This window comes from Emys orbicularis, chromosome 1 (assembly GCF_028017835.1).
Source record: "Emys orbicularis isolate rEmyOrb1 chromosome 1, rEmyOrb1.hap1, whole genome shotgun sequence".
Lineage (NCBI taxonomy): Eukaryota > Metazoa > Chordata > Testudines > Emydidae > Emys > Emys orbicularis.
The window spans coordinates 34,477,172-34,503,606 of record NC_088683.1 but is presented as its reverse complement, the minus strand read 5'-3'; the positions used below and the strand labels follow the sequence as shown (position 1 = coordinate 34,503,606).

The 26,435-nt window shown below is 44.1% G+C and overlaps 1 protein-coding gene across 1 annotated transcript in view; it reads right to left on the bottom strand.

The window, feature by feature from the left end:
• TBC1D22A (TBC1 domain family member 22A) overlaps positions 1-26,435 on the bottom strand; it is a 456,657-nt gene that overhangs the window by 388,590 nt on the left and 41,632 nt on the right. The window lies entirely within an intron of this gene.

The window sequence follows — 26,435 nt, the reverse complement described above, 5'->3', positions numbered from 1 at the left end:
GCTAAGTCAGAAAGCAATTTGAATCCATAGGATCAAACCGGATGTACGATATATTGGAGACTGAACTTGTCTGTTGGGAAATTATTTGTGCATAACATTTGTAATTTCTTTGGTCAGGAAACAAAGTATATTCATAAACTATTCTAGGAATAAAAGGACAATATTTAAAAGTAATACATTCTGTAAGAGGAACCCTGTTCATTTTTATAGGATACTGAATAATTAAACCAGTAGAAAAGGAACTGCTAATTAAAACTTCTTTATAATGAAGGAAGCAATACAAAAATACCAATGGAAACCAACTCCTCTAGTATTAGACACACCTTCCTTAACTCACACTCAAGAATTCTATACTTGAGGGGTAGCCAAACCACAAGGAACACACATCCTGGTTGTCAAATTGTTTCAGATATTACTTTACACCCTAAAACTAGTGCTATATTTTAGGGTTCTTATCCATAATCTCAGGCTTTAGCCTCTCAATGATCACACATGATCTAAACCTTCTACTTTGTTAACTACTTTTTAAGAAACTTAACTTTAAGAAAAAATATAAGATGATGGCAAAGCTGATTTTTTTTTTAAAAACTACAATATTACAGTAGAACCTCAGAGTTATGAGCTGACCGGTCAACCACACACCTCATTTGGAACCAGAAGTACGCAATCAGGCAGCAGCAGAGACAAGTTGGGGGAGCAAATACAGTACCGTACTGTGTTAAATGTAAATTACTAAAAAAATAAAGGGCAAGTTTAAAAAAAGATCTGACAAGGGAAGGAAACTGTTTGTGCTTGTTTCATTTAAATTAAGATGGTTAAAAGTAGCATTATTCTTCTGCATAGTAAAGCTTCAAAACTGTATTAAGTCAATGTTCAGTTGTAAACTTTTGAAAGAACACCCATAACTGTTTTTTCCAGATTTGCGAACAACCTCCATTTCTGAGGTGTTCGTAACAGAGATTTTACTGCTTACGGCTTTGATGACCATTAAATATACTGCAACCAAAATGTTTCCAGGTCACTTAAATCTGATATCAAGTCAACTTCCACCCCAACTCCAAAAAGATATACAAATATGGTTTGATGCCATATATCTGGCCTTTGCAGCTCCCCACAGGAGACCCCGAGGTCGTATTACACACCTCCAGGCCTGCCAAAAGAAGCCTCACAAAAGCAGCCAACCAGAGCCCAGCAGGGTCCAGTAAAAAGAAGGCTGAGCCACAGAAGACTTGCCAAATGAGGTTGACAACCTACAGGGGGGTGCCACAAGCAGGAAAAGGCCCGCAGTACCATACGCAGCAGCAGAAGGTGCTCAAGAGATGAGTATTCTCTGTCATATACGGGCGAAGGAAAATCAGAAGATGAAGAAAAGAAAGGAAAAGAAAGACGCTCTGTTATTGTCAGACATGAGCGGTTGAACAGTGGTTACATCAAGCTTTAAGCTGGCAGGCAGACCTGTCTATGGTGGACAGGAACTTCCTGGTATACAAATGTTCAGTTAGTATGAAGACTAGGCACTAGAGATGACATCAGTTTGACAGGTAAAGTTTCTCTCTCAATCCAAGCAGCAGGTTCAGACAAGATAGCATCAGATGAGCAGATGGAGAGTACACACAGACTAGCTAGGGTACATTGCCAAACCCCAAGAGACACTATGGGGTGAGGGTCAGTTGGCTTCACATCCATTAGACCCACAACTTAAAGCAGACAATAAGAACAGCAAAGGAAATTGACAGATATTAAAGTAAACAAAGGCCCCTTGCCTTGACTTCTTTTGGGTTTTATATCTTTCCCTCATCCATGTTTTAGTCATCAGCCATCTCACAGCCATGGAAGATTCCAGCAGTCCCTTCACACAAAACCTTCAAAAATATCAAGGCCTTGACTGATCTGGAAACTATTAAAATTTTGTGTAGTTCAAGCACATGCTATCTATGCACTTAATAGAAGTCCTAGGTCTGAAAACAATCCCATGCTGAACACTAGCCTCTGAACACATCAGGCTCTCTCAAGATGACTAACTCAGGAAATAAGGCATTCCCAAAATTCCAAGGAAATTATCTGCAAGTTTAAACCATTATAGTCTCTCTGAACAGGCAAGATCCATGAGCAGGTGGATCTGCAAGGCCCTCATCACCTCCCATTTTTGATTACTGAAACCTCCTCCTCTGGACATTTAGTCTTGTTGCCTAATCTATTAATTGTGTGTTGATTACTTCTGAATTCCCAATTAACACTGAGATTTCATAGGTTCTAGTCCTGAGATCAGGCCCAGTATTAGAATTACTGTTTAGTTGAGAACCCTAATGTGCATAAATTTGAGATAGTTTTATTAATACAGTTAGCAAAGTTACTAATACTCCAACCCCAGCATGATAGAGATATTATACAATATGCATCTGAGCATCCACATACTCACACCATCCTTTGCAGAACCATCAGTCATCATTCTTGCATCTCCCAAGAACTACATCTCTCAAGGCACACAGCCTGGGATACAACTGTTACAGTGTGTTACGCTGACACTCCTATGCACCCTCATCCTTATCAGTATTTCCTTGCCCTACTAATGTTGGGGTGCCCTTCTCCCATAGCTTACTAATCCTTTTACCTCAAATTCATTAGAATATATGTCCATTAGTTACCATGGCATTCTCGTCGCCAGACATCTGCTTATGTTCTTAATTTAAAATATCCCAAACCGATATAAACTAGCATCTTTTGGTTATCTGCCAGCAGTTTAGTCTGTCTTGTATCTTACGGTCTAGGGTTACTCCTGATTCACTTATGCCAAGGCTTTTTGGACATTCTGCCTTATTGATTTAACTCAGCTATTGTCTGACAGGCCTTGAGGTTGTAGGCTCACTGCATCACTGCCTTAACTTATACCTATACCTTACCTATAGGCTATAGTCTTAATTTTCTGTGAATCACCACCAAGCCCATTCACATGTTAATCACCTAGTTTAATCCACCCTCCACTGAACAGTGATTCCCGACCAGTGATTCCAACCTTTGTTTTCCATTTGTCAACATCCACAAGCATCTCTTTGTGGTCTTCCACTATTCCATGCAATTACAAACCCCCTCCACGCCCAAAGTAAGTTTGTAAAGCTACTAACTACACTGTCCGTCATCAGATCCATCAATACCACCCTTCTACTGCAATACTTACAGGAAAAAATATTCAAGTTCATAAAAGATAGATATAGGTACCCATGCTATATTCTAGGAATCTGTCCAACAGGTTAACATACAATAATCCAAATGGACTGCCCATGAATACAGTGACCAAGCCCTCAGCCCAATCCTGCCTTAAAAGTCTGGGTAAAGAGAAAGAAAACATGGGTGTGCAGTGTCCCAGTAGGTCAGCAAATCAGGGTTCCGGCAGGAATGGGAGGAAGAGAAGGGTTCCAGAACAGGGAACTGAGGAGCCCTCACAAGGAACAGCCTGCCTGCAGTTCCCTCTCATTTATACCAAAGGAGCTCCTGCTCAAGTGACTCTGCTGATCACAACCATTGCAATGTGTCATGGGAAGAAAAATGTTCTCAAGTAACCAGATCACAAATCATTTAGGGCTTTAGACATTAGAACCTTGACTTACACCCACAAGCTTGTTAGAAGCCAGTGCAGATCCGGGGGTGCTAGTAAAATGTGCTCCCAACACACAATTCCACTTAATAAGCAGGTCTCAGCATTCTATACTAGCTTCAGCTTGGGAACGGTTCCACGGTGCACAGCACCTGACGCAGGATGGGTACACAGACAGTTGAAACTGCCAATAGCTAATTTATTTTACCTATTTGTTTTTGTTTTGATACAGGATATAAATCAAGTTAGACTTAAAACCACCAAATTATGCACAGGTCAGATCCTCATACAGGGTAAATTGGCATAGCTCCATTCAAATCAAGTGAGCTACACATATTTACAGCAGCCGATGATTTGGCCCAGCAAGGGTACGCAAGCACAAATCCTTGTCACTCTTCATTTTGTCTTAAGTTAGAACTCTTCAGGGCAGGACAATGTTGGTACAGCAATTACCAATGAGTAAGTTGGTCCTATCGAATAAATTCTCATTTATACTACTACCTTTTGAATTATATTTTAAATGCTTTATTTGTATTCATACAGGTTAGATTTTTTTTTTTTTTTTTTTTTTTTTTTATAAAAGACGACTTTGCTAGGTAAGCCCCTCCACTTGAAAAGGGAAGTTCTCTATTCACTGTTGGCGAGTGGATTTGTCAAGCCCCAATTATAACCCTTCTCACTTCTGTATTACTTCTAACAACTTAAAGAAATTCTCCTTTGAGACTCAAATTTTCCATGCTTGGTCTCTTCCCAGAGGTGATTTGAAGAAATTCGCTGCAGTCTTTTTAATGTGCTTAAAATAGTCTTTTTGCATTATATAACTAAATTGCCACTTCCCCCAACCCCCACACAATAACTCAGTAACAGCTGAACTTTGAAACGTAGCTTATAAGAGGCTCTATTGAAGAGTAATTCCATGACCTAGTTTGAAAATTTGAGCATCCAAAAACTGTCCTGGAGACATGCAGCAGAAAACTAAGATTGGGATTTCACAATTCAAAAGAACTGTGTATGTATTTTCCCAGAAGCTTTCACCTTAGCTCTTTGAACTAGCCACAGCATGTCTAAGAAAGGGAAGCGTGTGCAGGAGGTTCACAGATGTGGAAGGGGCCTTTATAGTTTCTGATAAATATCGGAACTTTTGCTTGGAGGAAATACATCCTAATGCCAAACCTTTGGGCTCTGTATATACAATGGCCACGACTGAAAATGTCAACATTTGTGCACTTTTACCATACAAAATACTAGTGTGGTAAATCTAGGTCAATGCCGACTTTTCATATAGCAACCGCTGTACTTTTGGAGTGTTGGAGAAGTTCTGAATGTTTTTGTTAAGTATATGATGCTATTTCAACATGATGCATTACACTGTGCATGGAGAGAGAATGTAGGGTTTAGATACTGTCTGGTAGAAAGGAAGATCTTTAATAGTATGAAAAGAATATAAATTTGGAGGGTCTGGTTCAAATTATTCAGCTTTTTGAAATTCTACTCGCTGGGAGGAAGAGTATAATTTACATAGTTTGCACATTTGTTCTCTGTTTGGCCAGTATATAATGTAACTAATTCCTACATGTATAATCCTCTTCCATATAATAGTTTATGGATGTTTAATCAGGATGTCTTTTGAAGACACTTCACTGAAGTTTGTCCATTACAGGTACATCTATTTGTTTCTCATTACTCTGCACAATGAGGAGTGTGTTTGAACTGCAACCAAAGGAAATTAACTGTTACTTGATCACCGGATGTTTTAAAATCAAATTAAGTTTTAACCATTGTGCTGCAACTTTAACACATCTATAACTATGTGCATGATCAGCAAGAGCATGAAACAAAGGTGGAATTTGAGTATCTTGGAATATTCCAGTGGTGTCTTACCTCCTTTATTTTTCTTAAAACACACACACACACACACACACACACACCCCTAGGAAATTAAATGCAAAATGTCATACCACCACAGAAATAAAGTTGGAAATTTGAAATCACAACAAGTCAGGCAATATAAAAAATAGTACCACAAACATTAACTCGGTGAGGTTGCATTAATGGAGTGTGTTGCTGTTTTATCGTTAAAATGTTTAGCTTAATACTGTACTCCTTAGGTTGTTCTACAGTTAATCAAGCATGCAGGGTATACAACATGGTCAATTTAAATGTTTCAGGAAAAGCAAACTGCTGAACTGCCTACAAGCCCATGGTCCTAGCAATAAAATGAAAAAACTTCAACTTAAAAAAAAAAAAGCTACTAAAATGATTTGAGCTAAACTTCACCAATCATGTTTTCGTTTTATTGCATCCCAGTCCTACGTGCCTCTACTTTGTCCATTTAGACTGAAAGCTCTTTGGGGAAGTGACTGTAGGCACTCAAGTCCCATTGACTTTCAAACGGGGCTTCATCTAATTCCTTAAGCTCCACCAGCTCCTGTTAGGGTCACTCCCCTAACTCAACTTCAGTCAGCCCTTGCCCCCTCTCTTCAGACTCTTGTTCCCCACTCCTTTCCAGTGCTTGTCTCCCAGCCTTTATCCCCATTCACTGTGGGGCTGTATCACTCCACATATTACCAAAATTCCTCCCCCGCGTTGGCTGTTAAACAACAGATTTTGATGCATCTTCAAAACCTTGAACAGTGGCTGATAAATAGCACCATGCATAGAAACAGTACAGAACCACAATTACAAATCACAAGAATTGAGAATCATTAAGAGGAAAACAGAGTAATCAAAATATTTGCACAGGAACCTGTTAGGGAAAAATTGAATTTTTTTTATTCTTCCCTCCAAAAGAGGACTAGAGATAGCACACTCAGTCTTCCATATTGCACTCCTGAAGTTTAAATTAATAAAAGTGTAACTGCTGTATCAAGTTCATGTTCTTCTTAGCACCTGCAATTTATATGGATTGGAAGAGGGTGATCTGGACATCTGCAAAAATATAGTACTCAAGATGAGGAATTACGAGGGCCTAATGTGAATTTAGTGTAGATCCAAGGTCTGATTTCAGAAGCATCACAGAATTTGAACACATGAGTTAAGGGACAGGGAGAAGTCAAATTTGACCCCCATGTCAGAAGTCTGAGTGAAGGATAATGTTGTCATCTGTGCTGTTTTCACTGAGGGAACAGGTAGAGGAGTGGGACTCATTTAGGAAGAAACTAAGGAGCTCAGTTTTAGTCATGTTAAATGTAAGTTAAAGGGGAGACATCAAAGAGGGCCTGTTAGAGTCCTAGAGGAAAAAGATGGTAAATTGATGGGAGATCACCCTGAGAGACGATCTACAGAGAAAAGAGGAAAGGACCCAGGGCAAAGAGAAAGGACCCGAGAGATACCCACAGAGATTGGGAGAGAATCCACTGCAAGACACTGAAGAAGCAAGCGGAAAAATAAGAAAACCTGAAGAAAGTAACAAAAGCCACGAGAAAACAAGACCTCACTGAGGGTGTGATCAGTATCAGAAGCAGTAGTGAGATCAGAAAACAGGCAAATTAGGGCAGGGACAGACTGTCAAGAACAGTTTCAGTGAAGGCATACAGGGTAGAAGTCTGACTGGACAGGGTCCAAGAGAACTGAAAGATAGAAACTTTAGATGATGAAAAAAAGAGAACAGAAATAGGCTAACAGCCGGAAGGGTGGGTTAAGGTTTTTTTTGTTTTTGAGACAGGCAGAGAATGCCATAACATGGAGATCCTTAGCTGATCACCATAAGAAAAGAACATTCTGAAGGGTACTAGCACTACAGGAGTTTAGTCTGCCTGCAGCTTAAAGGGTCAAAAAACTTTGAGATCCAATAATAGGACTCCACCTTAAATGGCATTTTTAGAAAAAAGGATTTACTATAATCTAAGTGAGAGATTATGCATTTATTCATTACAGTTTTAAACACATGCACGAACAGAGATAGCCTAGTAATATTTCCTAACAGCAGCAGGAACCCTTAGCTTCATTTATAAGTAATTTAAAAACAAAAGCCAAGGGCAGCAACTATTGAGAGAGATTGTAAGACTGAAAATGAAGGACCAATGAAGTAATAAATTAGATATATCAATATCCAGCTGCGGGAGGTTTCAATTACATACAAGACTAGACGTCAGACAAATTCTAGCAATCTAGCACTGAAAAGTAAAACTGAATAGCACCAACACACACCTTTATGGAGGCCTCAAGCCCAAAAAGGCAGCCACCCAATCAGAACAAGTAACGGCAAAGTAAGTTTGTGACATCAAGAACTGCTTCAGAAATGTTCATTTTACATCGTCTATGTACAGAGAATGAACAAAAAAAATTCTCCCTTAACTAAACATGACCACATCTGTAAAAAGAGTTTTTTGGAATCTAACTGTGAGCTCCAGAGTTAGTTTGATGAAGAATGAAGGCTCTCAGTCTTCAAAAAGGAAGTGATCTCCAACTGTGCTTCCTACTGTTCCATTAGTCATTTTGGACTATTTATTGTTTACCTGTTCCAATCTCTCTTGCATATTAGTATTCTGGTTTAAAGAAACAGATTGTATGCATCAGTTTATAGATTTTTCCTGCTAACATTTATTAAAAACTCATTAAGTTTTTTTGCAACAATACACTAAATACATACTAATTTAGACAAAACTATAAAATAGAAAGTACTGTACATAAAATAAAACAAAATAAGTTGAAAACTTGAAAAGAGTTATGCTGTTTTTAATGCTTTGTTTAGTAATTAGAAAATGCAAAATCAGAATAAATATTTTAAAAAACCCTTAGGCCTGGTCTACACTGAAAATTAGCCAGTTTAACTATGCCACTGAGGGGTATGAAAATCCACACCTATGAGCAATGTAGGTAAGCCAACCCAAATTCCCATATAGACAGCAATAGGTCTATGAAAGAATGCTCCTGTCAACTCGAGCTACCTCTCAGAGAGATGGATTACCTACACCAGGAGTAGGCAACCTCTGGCACGTGTGCCAAAGGCAGCATGCGAGATGATTTTCAGTGGCACTCACACTGCCTGGGTCCTGGCCACCGGTCCGGGGGCTCTGCATTTTAATTTAATTTTAAATGAAGCTTCTTAAACATTTTAAAAACCTTATTTACTTTACATACAACAATAGTTTAGTTACTATATTATAGATTTATAGCAAGAGACCTTCTAAAAATGTTAAAATGTATTACTGGCACGCGAAACCTTAAATTAGAGTGAATAAATGAAGACTCGGCACCCCACTTCTGAAAGGTTGCCGACCCCTGACCTACACCAATGGGAGAACCCTTCCCATCCACGTAGATAGTGTCTACACTAAAGTGCTAGAACAGTGGAGCAGGTGTGCAATGTTAGCATTTGAAGTGCAGAAAAGCCCTAAAACACCAAAACAATGTTTTTATTAAGAACATCCCTAGCAAAAAAAGTTCCTCCTGAACTTCGTAGCATGCTGGCAGAGAAATCTGCATGGCCATATTGCTACTGCCTATTCCATTGATAAATAAGACTCCAGCAGTTAGGATCAACCTTGCTAGGTTTGGCAAAAACAGATCCGTCCGTTATAAACTTGTTCCTAAAGAGGACTTCAAATATTAGGATGATGGGAACTCATGAACATTGGATTCCATTACAAAATCAGACCAAACCTAACTGGGGGGAAAGAATATCTGACGTTCCAATATTCAATCTCATTTTTCAGACAGATTTTCAAACACATCAAAGACACTTACAATGTTAAAAGAGAACATTTGAAGAGTCTTTTTAGATTGTAAAACTTCACATTTTTGCATAAAAACATTACAAAAATTGTTCACTACTATGCTTTTCAAAAAGTTATTTTGGAATCAAAATTATATGGCTGTCAGCTAGGTTTTTAGATTGTTACAAGGGAGCAAAAAGCAGCCCTTAGTTTCTAATGGTTGCTGCAAACTGACCTCTGAGGTCTCTACTGCACTTGCATAATGATGGAAGAAAATGTGCTCTATTGTATAATGTTTCTCCAGTAAGACCATGTAAGCATGTAGAGTAAATCGAATAGTGAACTAGAGCAGTGGTTCTCAAACTTTTTTTTCCACGGACCACTTGAAAAATTGCTGAGAGTCTTGGCGGACCACTTAATGATCTTTCCAAATTTTGTTTGTACTGTTAGCTAACTATTGTAAAGTACTTTGGATAAAAGTGCTATATAAAAAACCCTTAATAAACAAACAATGTTTTTTTTGTTCTACAAATAAAAGCACACAACTCATTTTAATATCAGTAGTCTTACCTTTCAAATGTAATGGATTTGCCCTCTGTCCCCTGCTGCAGCAGCCCCCGAGCTGGGGCTGGGAAGGGGGTGGGGAGGTCTCTCCCACTGCAGCAGCCCCCGAGCTGGGGCTGGGAAGGAGGGGGAGGGGGTCTCTCCTCCGCCACAGCAGCCACAGAGCTGAGGCTGGGAAGGAGGGGGGGGGGGGGTCTCTCCCCGGCAGCCGCAGCCCTGGAGCTGGGGAAAGTCACCTCTTTCTCTAGCCGCCGCAGCCCTGCACATCCCAAATTCCTCCCTCCCCCTCTTCTCACCCCACTGTCCCCTCCCACCTACCCCCTATTCCCCCCAAGGCCACCACCTCACCTTACATGTGCATTTTCTCCAGGGTCCAGGCATCTAATTAGTGGAGCCATGCCTGCGCGGCTCCACTAATTAGGTGGGTAGCCCTTCATTCTCTTGTGTGCAGCTGCCCAGGCGCACGCCTTAGAGGGAACTATCCGCAGACTACCTGAATGAAGCTCCTGGACCACTGGTGGTCCACGGACCACAGTTTGAGAACCTCTGAACTAGAGTATGCCCACCTACAAGTTTGACTTATTTTATATGTGAGAGAGTGAGCGCGCTTTGGGCTACCTTGAACCTTCTCAACCACAAGAGAAGTATAGCTCAATATCTTGTGGTGGGCCTGTACATAATAAATATTTTTGAGGAGAGATTCTTCAACTAAATGAGGGTTCTAAAACCAGTTAAATTCCCATCTCCCAGAGGACTGCGTGAATTGCAGAGCTTTATGTAACTTTCTTGGTCTTTTCCTCATCACAGAATCCACAGCACTGACGTAACAAGCGGACAGAAGTAGCCATCCCTTCTTTCCCTCCACAATTAAGATAAGACTTCTGCTAGGAAATTAACTAACCTAATAGGTCAGTGCTGCTTTTACCATCTTCTACTTTGTCATCCTTCTCTTTCCCCAAGTGATCCATTTCCTCTGCCTCCATGGACTTCCCTTTTTTATACTCTTCTGTTTTTTATTCTCCTCTCTGAAAAGTAGCATCTGCTCCTCCTGCTTTCGTACTTACTTTAACCTTATGGGCCATCCTCCTACTTTGTCCCACATTAATTGTTACTGTCCCTTTTGCACAAATCAGGGTTCTGTGCAAAAACATACCCAGTGTGCATAAAACCTCAACTTTTGCATGCACACTGGACATTTTATGTAAACCAAAATGTATGCATATTTAATAGATGAAATAAGTAAGTGGCAGTTTTGGCACCAACCTCACTGGGGCCAAGATTTCACCCAATATTCTTAATTTAAGTCACTTGTCAAAGACCACAGAGGGAGTTCTCATCCAAATCTGGATTGGAATGCATCTTAGTGCAGTAAAAATGCTGCCTGTCTGAGATTCCCCTCCTTGTTCAGAGGTTGGTACAGCTAGCTTGTCTACACTTGAAATGCTACAGTGGCACATCTGCAGCTGTAGCGCTTCACTGTAGACACTACCTACATCAATGGGAGGGGTTCTCCCATAAGCATAAGAAATCCACCTCCCCAAGAGGTAGTAGCTAAATTAACAGAAACAAAAAAAGACTGTTACCTTTTCCGTAACTGGTGTTCAAGATGTGTTGCTCATGTCTATTCCACAATAAGTGTGCTTGCTCGCCACATGTACTGGTGCTGGAAGTTTTCCCCCTAGCAGTACTCATAGGGGGGAGCGCCCCCCGCAACCCCTGGAGTGGCACCTGCCTGGCGCGGTATAGGGGGACCTGCGCGCTCCCCCCACCCTCAGTTCCTTCTTGCCAGACAACTCCAACAGAGGGGAAGGAGGGTGGGATGTGGAATAGACATGAGCAACACATCTCGAAGGATATCAGTTACGGAAAAGGTAACTGTCTTTTCTTCTTCGAGTGATTGCTCATGTGTATTCCACAATTGGTGATTCCAAGTTATATCTGTAGGAGGTGGGTAGGGAGTTCACAGGTTCCCAGGACAGAGGACAGCCCTGCCGAACCTGGCGTCTTCCCTGGTCTGGGAGATCATCGCATAATGAGAGGTGATCGTGTGAACCGAAGACCATGTGGTGGCCCTACAAATGTCTTTGATGGGGACATGGGCCATGAAGGCAGCCGATGAGGCCTGCGCCCGAGTCGAGTGTGCCCTCACAATGGGTGGCGCGGGGACACCTGCCAGCTCATAACAGGAACGGATGCACGAAGTGATCCAATTGGAAAGCCACTGGGTGGAAATTGACTGGCCCCTCATGCGCTCAGCCGAGGCGATGAACAGTTGCAAGGACTTTCTGAACGGCTTAGTCCACTCGAGGTAGAAAGCCAGAGCCCGCCGCACATTGAGCATGTGGAGACAGCACTCCTCACTGGATGCGCGGGGCTTGGGGCAGAGGACCGGTAGAAAAATGTCCTAACCCATGTGGTAGGCGGAGACCACCTTCGGGAGGAATGCGGGGAACCTTGTCCTTATGAAAGACCGTGTACGGTGGCTCGGAGATCATGGCCCTGAGCTCCAGAAATCGCCTGGCCGACATGATTGCAATCAGGAAGGCCACCTTCCACGAGAGATGAGACCAGGAGCACGCGGACAGCGGTTCAAACCGGGGGCCCGTGAGACGAGCCAACACCAGGTTTAGATCCCACTGCGGGACCGGGGGTCTAGAATACGGAAAAAGACGGTCCAAACCCTTAAGGAACCAGCCATCATAGCATGGGAAAATACTGTGTGCCCTTGCACCGGCTGATGGAAGGCCTATATGGCTGCCAGGTGCACACTGACCAACAATGGCGCCAGGACCCGGGTCTTCAGGTGGAGGAGGTAATCAAGGATAAGCTGGATCGGGGCAGTCACTGGGGAGACGCCCTGGTCTGCTGCACACCTAGAAAACCCGGACCACTTCGCCAAAGAAGTGCGGCGAGTGGAGGGCCGTCTACTTTCGAGGAGAACGCGCTGAAGCTGATCCGAGCACGTCCTTTCCTCTCCACATAACCACTGAGCAGCCACGCCATGAGGTGAAGAGCCACTAGGTTGGGATGGAGGAGGCATCCCTGGTCCTGAGAGAGCAGGTCCGGGTGGAGCAGCAACGGCCACGGCAGAGCTACCGCTAGTCCCGTGAGGATCCCGTACAGTGCTGCCTGGGCCACGTAGGGGCAATCAGGAGTACCCATGCCTTGTCCGAGTTTATCTTCTCCAGGACCCTGCTGATCAGGAGGAACAGGGGAAAGGCATAGAGAAGCCGGCCTGACCAGGACAGGAGAAAGGCAGCAGAGATAGCGCCCCTCCCAGGCCCCCCTGGAGCAGAACCGAGGGCATCGCCAGTTCTGGCGAGTTGTGAACAGGTCCACCTGGGGAGTTGCCCACCTTCAGAAGAGCCGGTGGGCCACTTCCGGGTGGAGGGACCACATGTGTTGCGAGGAAAAGTCCCTGTTCAAGCGATCTGCCCTCTCGTTCCAGGCGCCCGGTAGGTGGAAGGCCTTCAGGTGGATGTTGTGGGCTATACAGAAGGCCCACAACCTGAGGGCTTCACGGCAGAGGATCGGGCCCCGCCTTGACTGTTGATATAGAATATCGAGGCCGTGTTGTCCGTGAGGACCCTGACTACCTTGCCCTCCAGGTGCGAGCGGAAGGCCATACACGCCAGCCACATCGCCCTGAGCTCCTTGACGTTCTTCTGTAGGATCAGGTCTTGAGCCGACCACAGGCTTTGGGTCTGAAAATTCCCCACGTGGGTCCCCCAACCCAGGTCCGATGCATTGGACACCAGCTCCAACGACGGGGCCCTGTCCCTGAATGGGACCCCTTGGAGCATGTTGTTTGGGGCGGACCACCACCGTAGGGAGGCAATCACAGAGTACGGCATAGTGAGGACCTTGTCCATCCTGTCCGTGGCCTGAGAGAACTTGGAGGCCAACCAGAGCTGGAGGGGCCTCATCCTGAGTCTGGCGTGGTGGACCACGTACGTGCATGCTGACATGTGACCCAAGAGTTGCAGGCAAACCCTGGCTGTTGTCACCCGGAACCTTGTGACCGAACTGATGAGACCTTTCAGGGTTTTGAACCTGTCTGGCGGGAGAGGGGCTCTGGACGACACTGCGTCCAGGAGTACCCCGATAAACGCTATGCATTGGACCGGGACTAAGGTGGACTTGGTGTTGTTTACCAACAGGCCCAAGGCGGTGCACATGGACAGGAGGAGCGCCACGTGATCCCTCACCTGTGACCGGGAGATGCCCTTGACAAGCCAATCGTCCAGATAGGGGAATATCTGGACCCCCCACCGTCTGAGGTAGGCCACTACCACTGACATGCATTTTGTAAACACCTGGGAGCAGTGGACAGACCAAACGTGAGGACCATGAATTGGTAATGGTTCTGTCCCACCACGAAACGGAGGAAGTGTCTGTGCCTCTCGAATATGTGGATGTGGAAGTATGCGTCCTGTAGATCGAGGGCAGGGTGCCTGTCCCCAGGATCCAGGGAGGGGACGATGAAGGCCAGGGAGACCATGCGGAATTTGAGCTTCACCATGTACTAGTTCAGACCTCAAAGGTCCAGGATGGGCCTGAGCCCCCTTTTGGCCTTCGGGATAAGGAAATAATGGGAGTAATACCCCTTGCCCATGAACTCCTCGGGCACCGCCTCTATTGCTTCTAGTCCTAAGAGCCGCCCCACCTCCTGCTCAAGCACAGCTTCGTGCGAGGGGTCCCCCAAGATGAACAGGGGCGAGGGGTGGTTGGGCGGGGAAGAAGTAAACTGGAGGGTGTAACCGCAGGAAATGGTATTGAGGACCCATCGGTCTGAGGTTAGCCGTGACCATTCCAGGAGGAAAGCACACAACCGGTTGGAGAAGGGAAGCTTTATTGGGGGTGGATCCCTGATGAGGACTGGTGGGGTGCCCCCGAGCATCCTGTCAAAAACACCTTTTCCCCGCCTGCTTGCCCTTGGAGGACCCAGGCTGGGGGGCAGGCCGAGACTGCCTCTGAGGGCGTCTCTTATAGTCCTGCTGCTTCTTATGGGAGGCCTCATACTTCAGGAGGGCGGCCTGGGCGGGAGTCTGCCGCAGCTTGAATTTAGGTTTTGTTCGAGCTGGGACAGAGTCCCAGAGTCTGGAGAGTCGTGCGGGAGTCTTTCATGCCATGCAGCCTTGTATCTGTTTCCTCCACAAACAGAGCTTTCCCATTAAATGGGAGATCCTGCATGGAAGGCTGCGCCTCGCTGGACAGCCCAGAGAAGAGGAGCCATGACGCCCGTCTCATGGACATCGTGGAGGCCATTGATCATGCGGCCATGTCCGCAGGATCCAAGGCTGCCTACAGGGGCGCCCTAGCGGCCGCTGTCCCTTCCTCCACTAGCACCTTAAACTCCTTCCTATGGCGCTCCTGGAGGGAGTCCTCAGTCTTAGGCAGGGAGCCCCACAGATTGAATTTGTACTGACCCAAGAGAGCCTGATGGTTTGCCACTCGTAACTGGAAGCTCAAAGATGAATAAATTTTCCTTCCGAAAGAGTCCAGTCTCCAAGAGTCTTTGTTCTTTGGGGTCGGGGCTGGCTGACCCTGCCGTTCCCTATGGTTGACTGACTTGACCACCAAGGAGCTGGGCGGGTATACAAGTACTCGTGCCCTTTAGTGGGTACAAAGTACTTAAGTTCCGCCTGTTTAGAGATAGGGGCCAACAAGGCCAGTGTTTGCCACAGGGTATTTGAAATCTTAGCCACGCCTCTGTGGAGAGGCAAGACCACCCTTCCCGGTGCCGATGGGGACAACACGTTAAACAGGGAGTCCGGGGTTTCCTCCATCTCCTCTGCCTGTAGGCTTGCTGCCACCCTCTTTAAGAGTTCTTGGTGGGCCCTAGAGTCCTCCTGTGGGACGGACGGGGCGGGGCCGCAATCGCCTCCTCTGGGCGGGGTGAAGGGGCCGGTGCGGCGCTCTGGGTTTCAGCCAGCACCAGAGGGTCCGCCACCTGGTCAGACTCCAGGCACGGTGCAGAGGACGTATGTCTCACTGACTCCTTTCTCGGGGGTCTGGAGAGAGAGGCAGACGGTGCTTCTGAAGCTCCGGCCACCGAGCGAGCTCCCACCGGGGGCTGCGCCGGAGGCCACGGTGCCCACTGGTATCATTCAGCTGGCCACGATGCTCGGTGCCACTGCACCTGCTGTGACACCAGCGGGACTGGCTGTCCAGTTTGGCTGGCCTGACCCATCGAAGGACGGCTACGATTGGAGACCGGGCTGACGTTCGATCCGCTGCTGTCCCTGGACCAGGAGGAGCGGTGGTGTCGGAATCGACGACAGCCACGGGACTGCAATCTCGACGTGGAGGACTGGTACCGACTGTAATAGCTGCTCTGCGAACGGCCTCGACGGGCGGACCCGCAATGGTGAGACGCCGGCAATCGACGTCCGGGACTGCGATGTCTTGACGGAGACTTGGAGCGGGAGTTCGAGAGGGAACGGCATCGACGATCGTGCCATGACCGACTGCGGTACCCTCTCCGAGATGAGGACAGACGGTGACGCCTGCCGCGGTCCCACCAATGTTCGCTCCTTGAGGACGAGCGGTGCCCTGAGTCCCAGCCGGATGGAACCCAGCCAGACGGTCTGGTTGGCGTTGAGGGCGATCCACCTGGACTCTGTCCCGAGCGGTCGCTGGGCCGTGATCGTCGTCCCTCAACCGAGACCGGTACCGGACCGGAGGCGGCTGTGGAGACCCCAGCAGTGGCTTGCCTCTGCAGCGCGGGGCCTACATGAGCGGCGCTCCAAGCACCGGCATAGACATGACATCCCGGGCCGCCTGGAGGGCTTCAGATGTGGAAGGCATCCGGACAGGCCTGTTCCGAAGGGGCTGGGCTACTACGCTCAGCTGGAGTCGAAGGCCTGGGGATCGAGGACTGCCCGACATGGGCCTAGCCTCTGTCCCAGATTTCCGCCACTGCGAAGAGGGAGTCTTCCTGGCCCTCTTGGCGTGCCCCATGGATGGGGAGCGGTGCCGACTGGTCGATGGTACTGGAGGGTCACCGCGTACTGGCACCGGTGCACGTGGCGAGCACACATACCTATTGTGGAATACACATGAGCAATCACTTGAAGAACTTCCATCAACTTAGTGCTGTCTACATGGGGACTTAGGTCAGTTTACTATGTCGCTCAAAAGGTGTGGATTTTTCACACCCCTGAGCATAAACACTGATTTATTCAGATTCTGGGGGTGCTCGACCCCCACTCCACCCCAGTCCCCACCTTCACTCCAACCCTTCCCCAAAGCCCCCACCCCAGACCCCACACCCACTCCTTCCCCCAAGCCTCTATTACCACCCCGCCTCTTCCCACCCCTGCTCCACTGCTTCTCCGCCCACTCCCCCACTTCTTCCTGCCCCCTGCTCCTCCTTCTCCACCATCACGCCTCCTGCACACCACTGAACAGCTGATCCATGGCAGAGCACCCATGGAGTTGGCGCATATGCCCCTGAGCAACGTAGCTGGGTCAATCTAATTTTTAGTGTAGACCAGAACCCAATCACTGATTCTACCACCTCAACAGGTTTGAATTAAATGACTATTTCCAATGAAACCTCTGATCCCAGGGTGATTACAGAGACCTAAAAGAGTCGCACACTGGTATGGTGGCACCCCCTCAAGTGACACACGGCTATGGGCTTCACAGGATCTATTGATGACCTTTAGTGACTATAGAGGGGAAGGAACTGTGAATAGCCTTTGATTTTTGGAAAGTCAATATGAAAATTATCACATGCAATCAGTTTAGATTTCTAATATTACTTCTGTAAGACAGAAGATCTTTTATTTTAAGAAAAGCTGGGAGCCTGAACATTTAGAGAGCCCTCAAAGGGTGGAATGCAGCCACAGACTGCCAGTCTGAAAGGCCGGCCTCCTTTTTGTGGGGGATAAATGTCTAGGATACTGAGGCAACATTATGTATAACTCTGCTGAAGAACTAACCAAAGTTCTGTCTTTCCAGGAAGCATTACAGAGTTAATTTTCATGTCCAATGTAGACAAAACCCTGGTAAATAGGTGTTAACAGTTCCCAGTCATCTTCAGACAGAGTACATACATTCTTAGTAAAACAAATTTAATGCAAAGAAAAAATATAAAACACTGTAAATGGTATTTGGAATACTATGAATAACTAGTAAACAAAAGCTATTGGACAGTAAGTCTACTGATGTTCCTCATACAGACTTCCCCACCTGTCATATATGTACAAATAAAAGATTCCAACCAAACATCTACACTTCTATCCTTTAGCACATGCATCAACACATTCCCAGTGATCTTCTCTTGGACAAGATTTTGTAGTCTTTATAGCAGGGATCAGCACATCCCTCGGCCCACGCCACTTCCCACAGCCCCATTGGCTTGGAGCAGCGAACCGCAGCCAGTGGGAGCCGCAATCGGCCGAACCTGCGGACGCAGCAGGTAAACAAACCGGTCCGGCCCGCCAGGGTGCTTACCCTGGTGAGCCGCGTGCCAAAGGTTGCCGATCCCTGCTTTATAGCAGCGCCATAATATGTAGTGTGCGTCACCTCCACTTGTCAGAGCTTAAAAAGAATGGTAGCATTTCAGTCCTAAATTTATTTATTTATTTAAAATATATAGATATATATATATAAATAAATAAAATTCCTAAATTTATAGCCTTCCTCCTCCTTGTGCTGACTGGCTCAGTTCTCGGAGGGTGACTACATGTAACCTGCCAAGACAGAGTGCCTACAATGAAAACTTCCTGTACAGCTTCAGAAGCCGCTATTGAGCATGTCTAGTAACTTCCACACCCCATCTCTGCATGTTTCTGAGCCCTTCTGGCTGAGTTGCTCTGTCCATCTCTCTGCATGTGTGAACACAGAGTATTCCAACTAAAATCCATCTTTCCTCCCTACAGCTTCTCCACCCTCTCTTTGGGCCAAACAAAGGGAAATGCTGTGGTATAAAGCATGTGAGTTAAAATGCACTTCAGAAAGTGCTTAAATAGTCGACGAAAGTAATGGAAGCATAGCATAAGTGACTGATTTATTTCTAAGCCAAAATTTCTTTCAAACAATGCCAAGACACTAGTCTTCACTCTGCATTATGTATATGACAAATTTGAGATTTTAAAAGCAAAAGTTGGTTGAGCTATACAAGTGCAAGATAAAGTGTTTGAAAAATGTGTTTCCCATTTCAAGTGGCAAAAGGATAAAGATTAAAACTAAGAAACAGAGCACACAAAGCATTTAAGTGGATAGAGAACAAACTATTCATTCACCTTTGACTACATACTTTCAAGTCTGCTGCAAGTAAACAAAATTTAATGAAGTGTTTTCCATTTACAACTACTCCCCTTCTCTGAAAAAGAGCATCTGATTCAGTCAATTTTAAAGGAACACTTCAAAAGGGTCTAATTACACACTACTTTCTCAATATCATTGATTTCACAGCCAATAGTATACAGGATTTAATTAAGAAAAGGTTACTGCTATGTGATATACTGATCCTTTTTGTTTTTCTTGATAGTTGAAATAAGAAGTTGGAGGTTGATATTTCTGGCATTTTTACACAAAAATGCAAGAAAAAAAGTAAATCTATATTTTATCAAAATGAAAATATGAAAGTAATAGGACACATTTCTAACATCATATTGTTCAGTGTATGTAATAAAAGGGTCAACTCCATATCACATCCGCTAGCTCTACATATACTACAATACCTTGTTAGCTACAGATATATACCATTGTCCTGTATTGGAGTAATCATGTTGTACAACCAGTTCCACAGGGCTCCAGAACTATCCCAGATACTGGCCTAGATTTTTCAGTACAATCAGTTCACTTTGCATTGTGCAGATGGTGCACAGTGGATAGATTCCAGCAGGAAGTAGCCAGTAAAGATTTTCCTCCACCTACAGAGAGATTGGTGGAGACAGCAGCTGCCCCACCTATGCCAGCTGCCCTACCTCCATTCTAGCCTAGGGGTAATGACATGGAAGGGAGCAGACATGGTGAGGGCAGGCTGGAAGTGGCTAGGGCTATAGTGGGTCAGTTATAAACTAATGCCAACCCTGGTGCTGAATCCCCACCTCTCATCCCCAAACTTACAAAAAGCAGAGCTTGGATGCAAGGGAGAATTGAGACCATTTTTCTTTGTTCATGACCACTTCCCACTCCTGCCACACCAAATACATTTAGCTTCAAGAAAGGACAATGTTTCCAATTCAATAATCACTGGGCTTCCATTACACCATATAAGGATCCTGTCAACTATTTTCAGAAGAAGACAAAGCGATAAGAAAGTTACTCCCAGAGCTCACATACCAACGTGGTTATCAAAATGATGAACTGAAAAGCATCTAGCAGCAAGAGTTGTGTGAACATGCCAAATATGTATGCAAAGTATTTTCATCTCTATATTTTTAATCATATAGAAGATCAGTGCAATACTCTGTAAACTGGGATATAATAAATAATATTAGTTGTCAAGATACATCTGTTTCATTTATATTTGGTTTAAGAACACTATTTATTCTGTTTGAAGTAATTACAGAATTTCTGCATTCAACTCAATTAATGTTTTTGGTTTTAGATAGCTTATTGTTAATGCCACGTAGATCCGTGGATCATTAGTACAATATGTTATCACATAAGAGATGTGAGTTTATGCGGCCAAAGATTAACATACAAGAAATTATTGGAATCATCGATTCCTTTCTGTTCAAATCATTTGCAATTTTTAAAAACGTTTTTCATAGAACTATTATGTTCATCAGGGAGAACAGATAAGGCTTCTCAGAAATGTGTTATAAATCAAGTGTACCAATGAAACAATGTGTCACAAAAACTGAATCTAATTGCTCATTATAAAGGATAACTATTTAAATGAGATTTTATACACATTTACAAAAATCTAGTGTTAAAAACAATCTTAACATTTAACAGTAGCACAGCTGTATCCATGCAGCTGTGCTGTTGTATGATTACTCATGTAGCTGCTCTATGCCAACAGGGGAGAGCTCTTCCATTGACATAATAAAACCACCTCCACGAGCTAACATAACGCTGTCCAGATGAGCGCTTATATCAGTGTAACTTATGTCGCTCAGTGGGGTGTTTTTTTCACACCCGAGTGACATTAAATTATACCAACAAAAGTGCTAGTGTAGACAAGCCCTTAGAATTAAGATTACTCAACTCAAACTTAACTTCACCTCTTCTCCTTATGATATAAAATATCTTTATTTTACCGTAAATTTCTCAAATTTTATGTTACTTCACTATACAGCAATATAGGTGTTTTACAGATTCTGCATAGGAATGTAGAGCTTTTCTATTAAGTCAACCTAAGCTCCGGTACTATAACCCAATATCAGCAAGAATTTCAGCTGACATGTCTTATTGGAGCCAGGAAGAATTAGGGATGTAGAAAGGAGAAATAATAAAGCAGGAACAATCATAGAATAGCCATGCCTGAGTTTTCAAATGCTAGATTATGATTGTTACAACTCCATATTGTTTGTTCATGGATACGATGTCCATCAGCCTGATTATCACTACCAAGAGCCATTAGAAACTGTTAATATTTTAAATGAATACAGTTCAGAAACCCCATGCTGCAGTGATTTAAATTTGATTGCTGAAGAAATTTAAAGGCTAACACCAAAAATGTGAGACCTTTAAAGGGAAGATTTCCAAAGGTACAAACGGGTGTTTAGGTGTCCAATTCCCACTGAAACTCAGTGGGATTCAGGCAGCTAATTCTTTTAGGTACTTTGGAAAACATTAGGCGTTACATTAGTTGATATACGAACACAATTCATCCCTTAGTGTCATTTTCATCAAAAGTGGTTTTTGTTTATTTTTAGAGGTAGCTGCCTTGCAGTCTGTGGTATGGTAACACCAAATATTTTTTTAATTGTTTAAGACAGACTTTTCCCAAGTTGATGCTAGCTAAGGATGACCCAAATCAAATAACCTAATTGGACCAAGTTGCATGGACCCAAGGGAGGTCTCATACCTGATTTCTTAAGGTCTTGGAGGGAGATGCTGCAGGGAAAGATTGAAAGCCATAAGAATCAAGGGGCAGGCTTTAGAAACATCTTTCAAGCCATGTGAGTAAAGAATGACATTCCAGAATCCTTGGAGAAAGGAAGCCATGACATCAAGCAAACAGGCTATGCCAGTCTTTGACCAGCCTCTCCCTACAGTTGAAAATAATAAGCTCTGTACAGCAACATCACCCTCTAGTTCCTTAATCGCAGTTCCAGCTCCTATTCCGTAAGAGTACAGAAAATCACGAGACCTGGAGAGTTCATGAATCCCTTGTTACCTTAAGTATCTTATTTCTTCCCTTTTCTATTTTTGTCTTTTGCTTTTATTAGCTGGGAGACATCCCAGCCTCTCATTCTTTAACAGCAACGTGTGGAAGAGTGGTTGGGTGAAAGGATGTGTGTATGAAAACTAGGAAGTTCAAACTGGGAAGGCTCCAGAAAAAAGTTCTTCAGGTTTAAACTGCACTAAACAAAGTCTCAAAGATATTCAAAGTGTGTTCTATATTCTGTGTGTAAGAGTCCTAAGAAACCTGAAGCTGTCAGCTGTAAACTGCTGAACAAGCGTTGTCAAACACCGGAGTTATTTTACGGCCTGTCTGTAATATCTGTGTTGGAGGGGGGTTAGCCACCTTGTTGGAATTGAAATCTAAGGAGGACCCACAGCTCCCAATGGGTAGCACAGAGCTGCCTGGCCACACCTCTACCTAGCAGAGGAACGAGGGGGATGTCACTGCTTCCGGGGAGCCCCCCCGGTAAGCACCGCCCAGAGCCCACCTCACCCAGTCCCATGTCCCAACCCCCTGCCCCATCCCACACCCAAACTCTGCTGCTGGGAGGATGAGAGGGCGTGTGGGGGCCCCTGAGCCAGGCACACCGGCCGCTGCAGAAGTCATGGAAAGTCACGGAATCCATGACTTCCGTGACCTCTGTGACAAACTTACAGCCTTATTCATAACATCTGACTTAGAACAATTATATTATAATCCCGTTTTTCCCCCCAGCAAAGAATATATTTCTCTTTTTTGTTGTGAAGAAACTGTTTTAACCATCAGAGATCTAACATGGCAGATACTCACCATACATAACTAGTTTGAATATTTCCACTAGTCATGTGTCCATATTGTTGTTATGCATATACCAAGATTCGATCGATCTCACACTCCCATTGTCCATATGGTAGCTCAAAGAGAACCTTTAAAAAAAAATTCTAAAAAGGGTCCCTTCCACCATCTCGGATATTACTGGGATGTCTTGCAAGTTTATATGCCTGGAGAGATCTCCCAGTTTACTTGGCCAAAAACCAAGCAAGCAGCAGCACAAAGTTGAGCATACAGAATTCAAAATCGGAAACTGATTGTACCTTTTAGAAAAATCCTGGTTTCATAAACACTTCAAAAGTTTCCCACTTCAGAAACTTTTGCAGATCTCACTAAAACCTGTGATACAACCATGAGATAAAAAGACTAATAAACAGATGTTCAAATAAATATATTCTAGCTTGGCAACCAAAAATGGATAGATATCAATTATAGAACACAACGTTTTCCCCTGAAAGGGAACTTACTCTCACAGGATAGCAAATATTTGTTACTTTTGTTCTTCAGAGTACCCAGATCTCCCTAACTAAAAATTATTTCACAAAATTTAAATGAGCTAAACATACCATAATTGACTCCACAAAACACTAACACTTTAGAAGGAAAGATTAATTTTGAGGAAAGTAAAGTCTTTTCAACTATGAATACAAGTTAAGCACCTGGAACAAATGGCCTATTAAAAGTTTTATGATATGTAAGTAGTGCATTGCACAACTATCACTAGAGACATTAAATCTACATCTACACTAATACTAAAAGATGAACGCTTAAAAATGTGTAAAATAGTTTAAGGGTAGTAACATGGATAAGGGTTTAAATACAACCTGAACTAAGGTAAACTGCCAAAAATCATTTGATATGGTACTTACTGAAATGTTCAATATATAGACCTCTCACAACAAAGCAGTTTGCAACAATAAGCAGCAGCAGGACTAGAGTCCTTCTCGGCATTTTTAATACATCATAAGAAATCTAGCCTCATTCCAGGTCACCCTTTAGCAGATAATATTGATAGGATATACAAGAGAACAAAAGAGGGGCACACACACAAAAATTAAGTTAGTATCTGTTGCGTGTCTAAGATGAAGAAAAAAGCATCAGACTGTCAAAAGGCTTTTTCCAAGTATGTTTTTGAATCTTTGAAGCCTCCTCACCAGGGCTCATAATGGAGAGCAGGAGTACAAATGTCAAGTCAGAGTAAAACTTTAGAAGTCAGATAGACTCATAGACTTTAAGGTCAGAAGGGACCATTATGGTCATCTAGTCTGACCTCCCGCATGATGCAGGCCACAAAAGCTGACCCACCCACTTTCCCTTAACTCAGCTGTTGAAGTCTCCAGATCGTGATTTAAAGACTTCAAGTCGCAGAGAATCCTCCAGCTTGCGACCCCTGCCCCATGCTGCGGAGGAAGGCGAAAAACCTCCAGGGCCTCTGCCAATTTACCCTGGAGGAAAATTCCTTCCCGACCCCAAATATGGCGATCAGTAGAACCCCGAGCATACAGGCAAGATTCTCCAGCCGGACCCTCATTTTACCAGCGATGGCACGTTATTGCCTAATTAACTAAAATCATGTTATCCCATCAAACCATTCCCTCCATAAACTTATCTAGCCTAATCTTGAAGCCAGAGAAGTCTTTTGCCCCCACCGTTTCCCTCGGAAGGCTGTTCCAAAATTTCACCCCTCCGACGGTTAGAAACCTTAGTCTGATTTCAAGCCTAAACTTCCCCACGGCCAGTTTATATCCATTTGTTCTCGTGTCCACATTGGTACTGAGCTGAAATAATTCCTCTCCCTCCCTGGTATTTATCCCTTTGATATATTTAAAGAGAGCAATCATATCCCCCCTCAGCCTTCTTTTGGTTAGGCTAAACAAACCGAGCTCCTCGAGTCTCCTTTCATAGGAAAGGTTTTCCATTCCTCGGATCATCCTAGTGGCCCTTCTCTGTACCCGTTCCAGTTTGAGTTCATCCTTTTTAAACATAGGAGACCAGAACTGCACACAGTACTCCAAATGAGGTCTCACCAGCGCCTTGTATAACGGAAGCAGCACCTCCTTGTCCCTACTAGAAATACCTCGCCTAATGCATCCCAAGATCGCATAAGCTTTTTTCACAGCCACGTCACATTGCCGACTCAGTCATCCTGCGGTCAACCAGGACTCCGAGGTCCTTCTCCTCCTCCGTTACTTCCAACCGATGCGTCCCCAGCTTATAACTAAAATTCTTGTTAGTCATTCCTAAATGCATCACCTTACACTTCTCACTATTAAATTTCATCCTATTACTATTACTCCAATTTACAAGGTCATCCAAGTCTCCCTGCAGGATATCCCGATCCTTCTCCGAATTGGCAATACCTCCCAACTTTGTGTCATCCGCAAACTTTATCAGCCCACTCCTACATTCGGTTCCGAGGTCAGTAATAAATAGATTAAATAAAATCGGACCCAAAACCGAACCTTGAGGAACCCCACTGGTGACCTCCCTCCAACCTGACAGTTCACCTTTCAGTACTACCCGCTGCAGTCTACCCTTTAACCAGTTCTTTATCCACCTCTGGATTTTCATATCAATCCCCATCTTTTCCAATTTAACCAATAATTCCTCATGTGGTACCGTATCAAACACTTTACTAAAATCGAGGTATATTAGATCCACCGCATTTCCTTTATCTAGGAAGTCTGTTACTTTCTCAAAGAAGGAGATCAGGTTGGTTTGGCACGATCTCCCTTTCGTAAACCCATGTTGTAATTTGTCCCAATTGCCATTCACCTCAAGGTCCTTAACTACTTTCTCCTTCAAAATTTTTTCCAAGACCTTGCATACTACAGATGTTAAACTAACAGGCCTGTAGTTACCCGGGTCACTTTTTTTTCCCTTTCTTGAAAATAGGAACCACATTAGCTATCCTCCAGTCCAACGGTACCACCCCCGAGTTTACAGATTCATTAAAAATTATCGCTAAGGGGCTTGCAATTTCTGGCGCCAGTTCCTTCAATATTCTCAGATGAAGATCATCCGGTCCGCCCGATGTAGTCCCGTTTAGCTGTTCAAGTTTGGCTTCCACCTCCGATATGGTAATGTCAACCCCCCCTCCTTTATTCCCCTCTGTCCTGCTCCCTCTATTCCTAAGCCCTTCATTAGCCATTCACCACTCTGAAGAGAGTTTCCATCCAAACATAAACTACATAACCTCAAAATCTGAATACATTTTTCCTATTCATCTAGCAAATTGTCCACACAACTTTTCACTAATTAAATATGCACCAGAGATATTATAAAATGGACTTCCTTACCTAGTCAGTAAATATAAAACAGAATCTAATTCATGAAAAAAATAACTGCACTGTTCCTGTTTACAACAGTACTAATCTTCCTTTCAGGATCTTCTTTAAAAATCTGATTACCAACAATTTTGCATGGAAAAATTAGATTCAAAGATGTAAGAGAAAAAGAAAAAAAAAACTGGGATTTTCTGTTAACTGGAGATTTA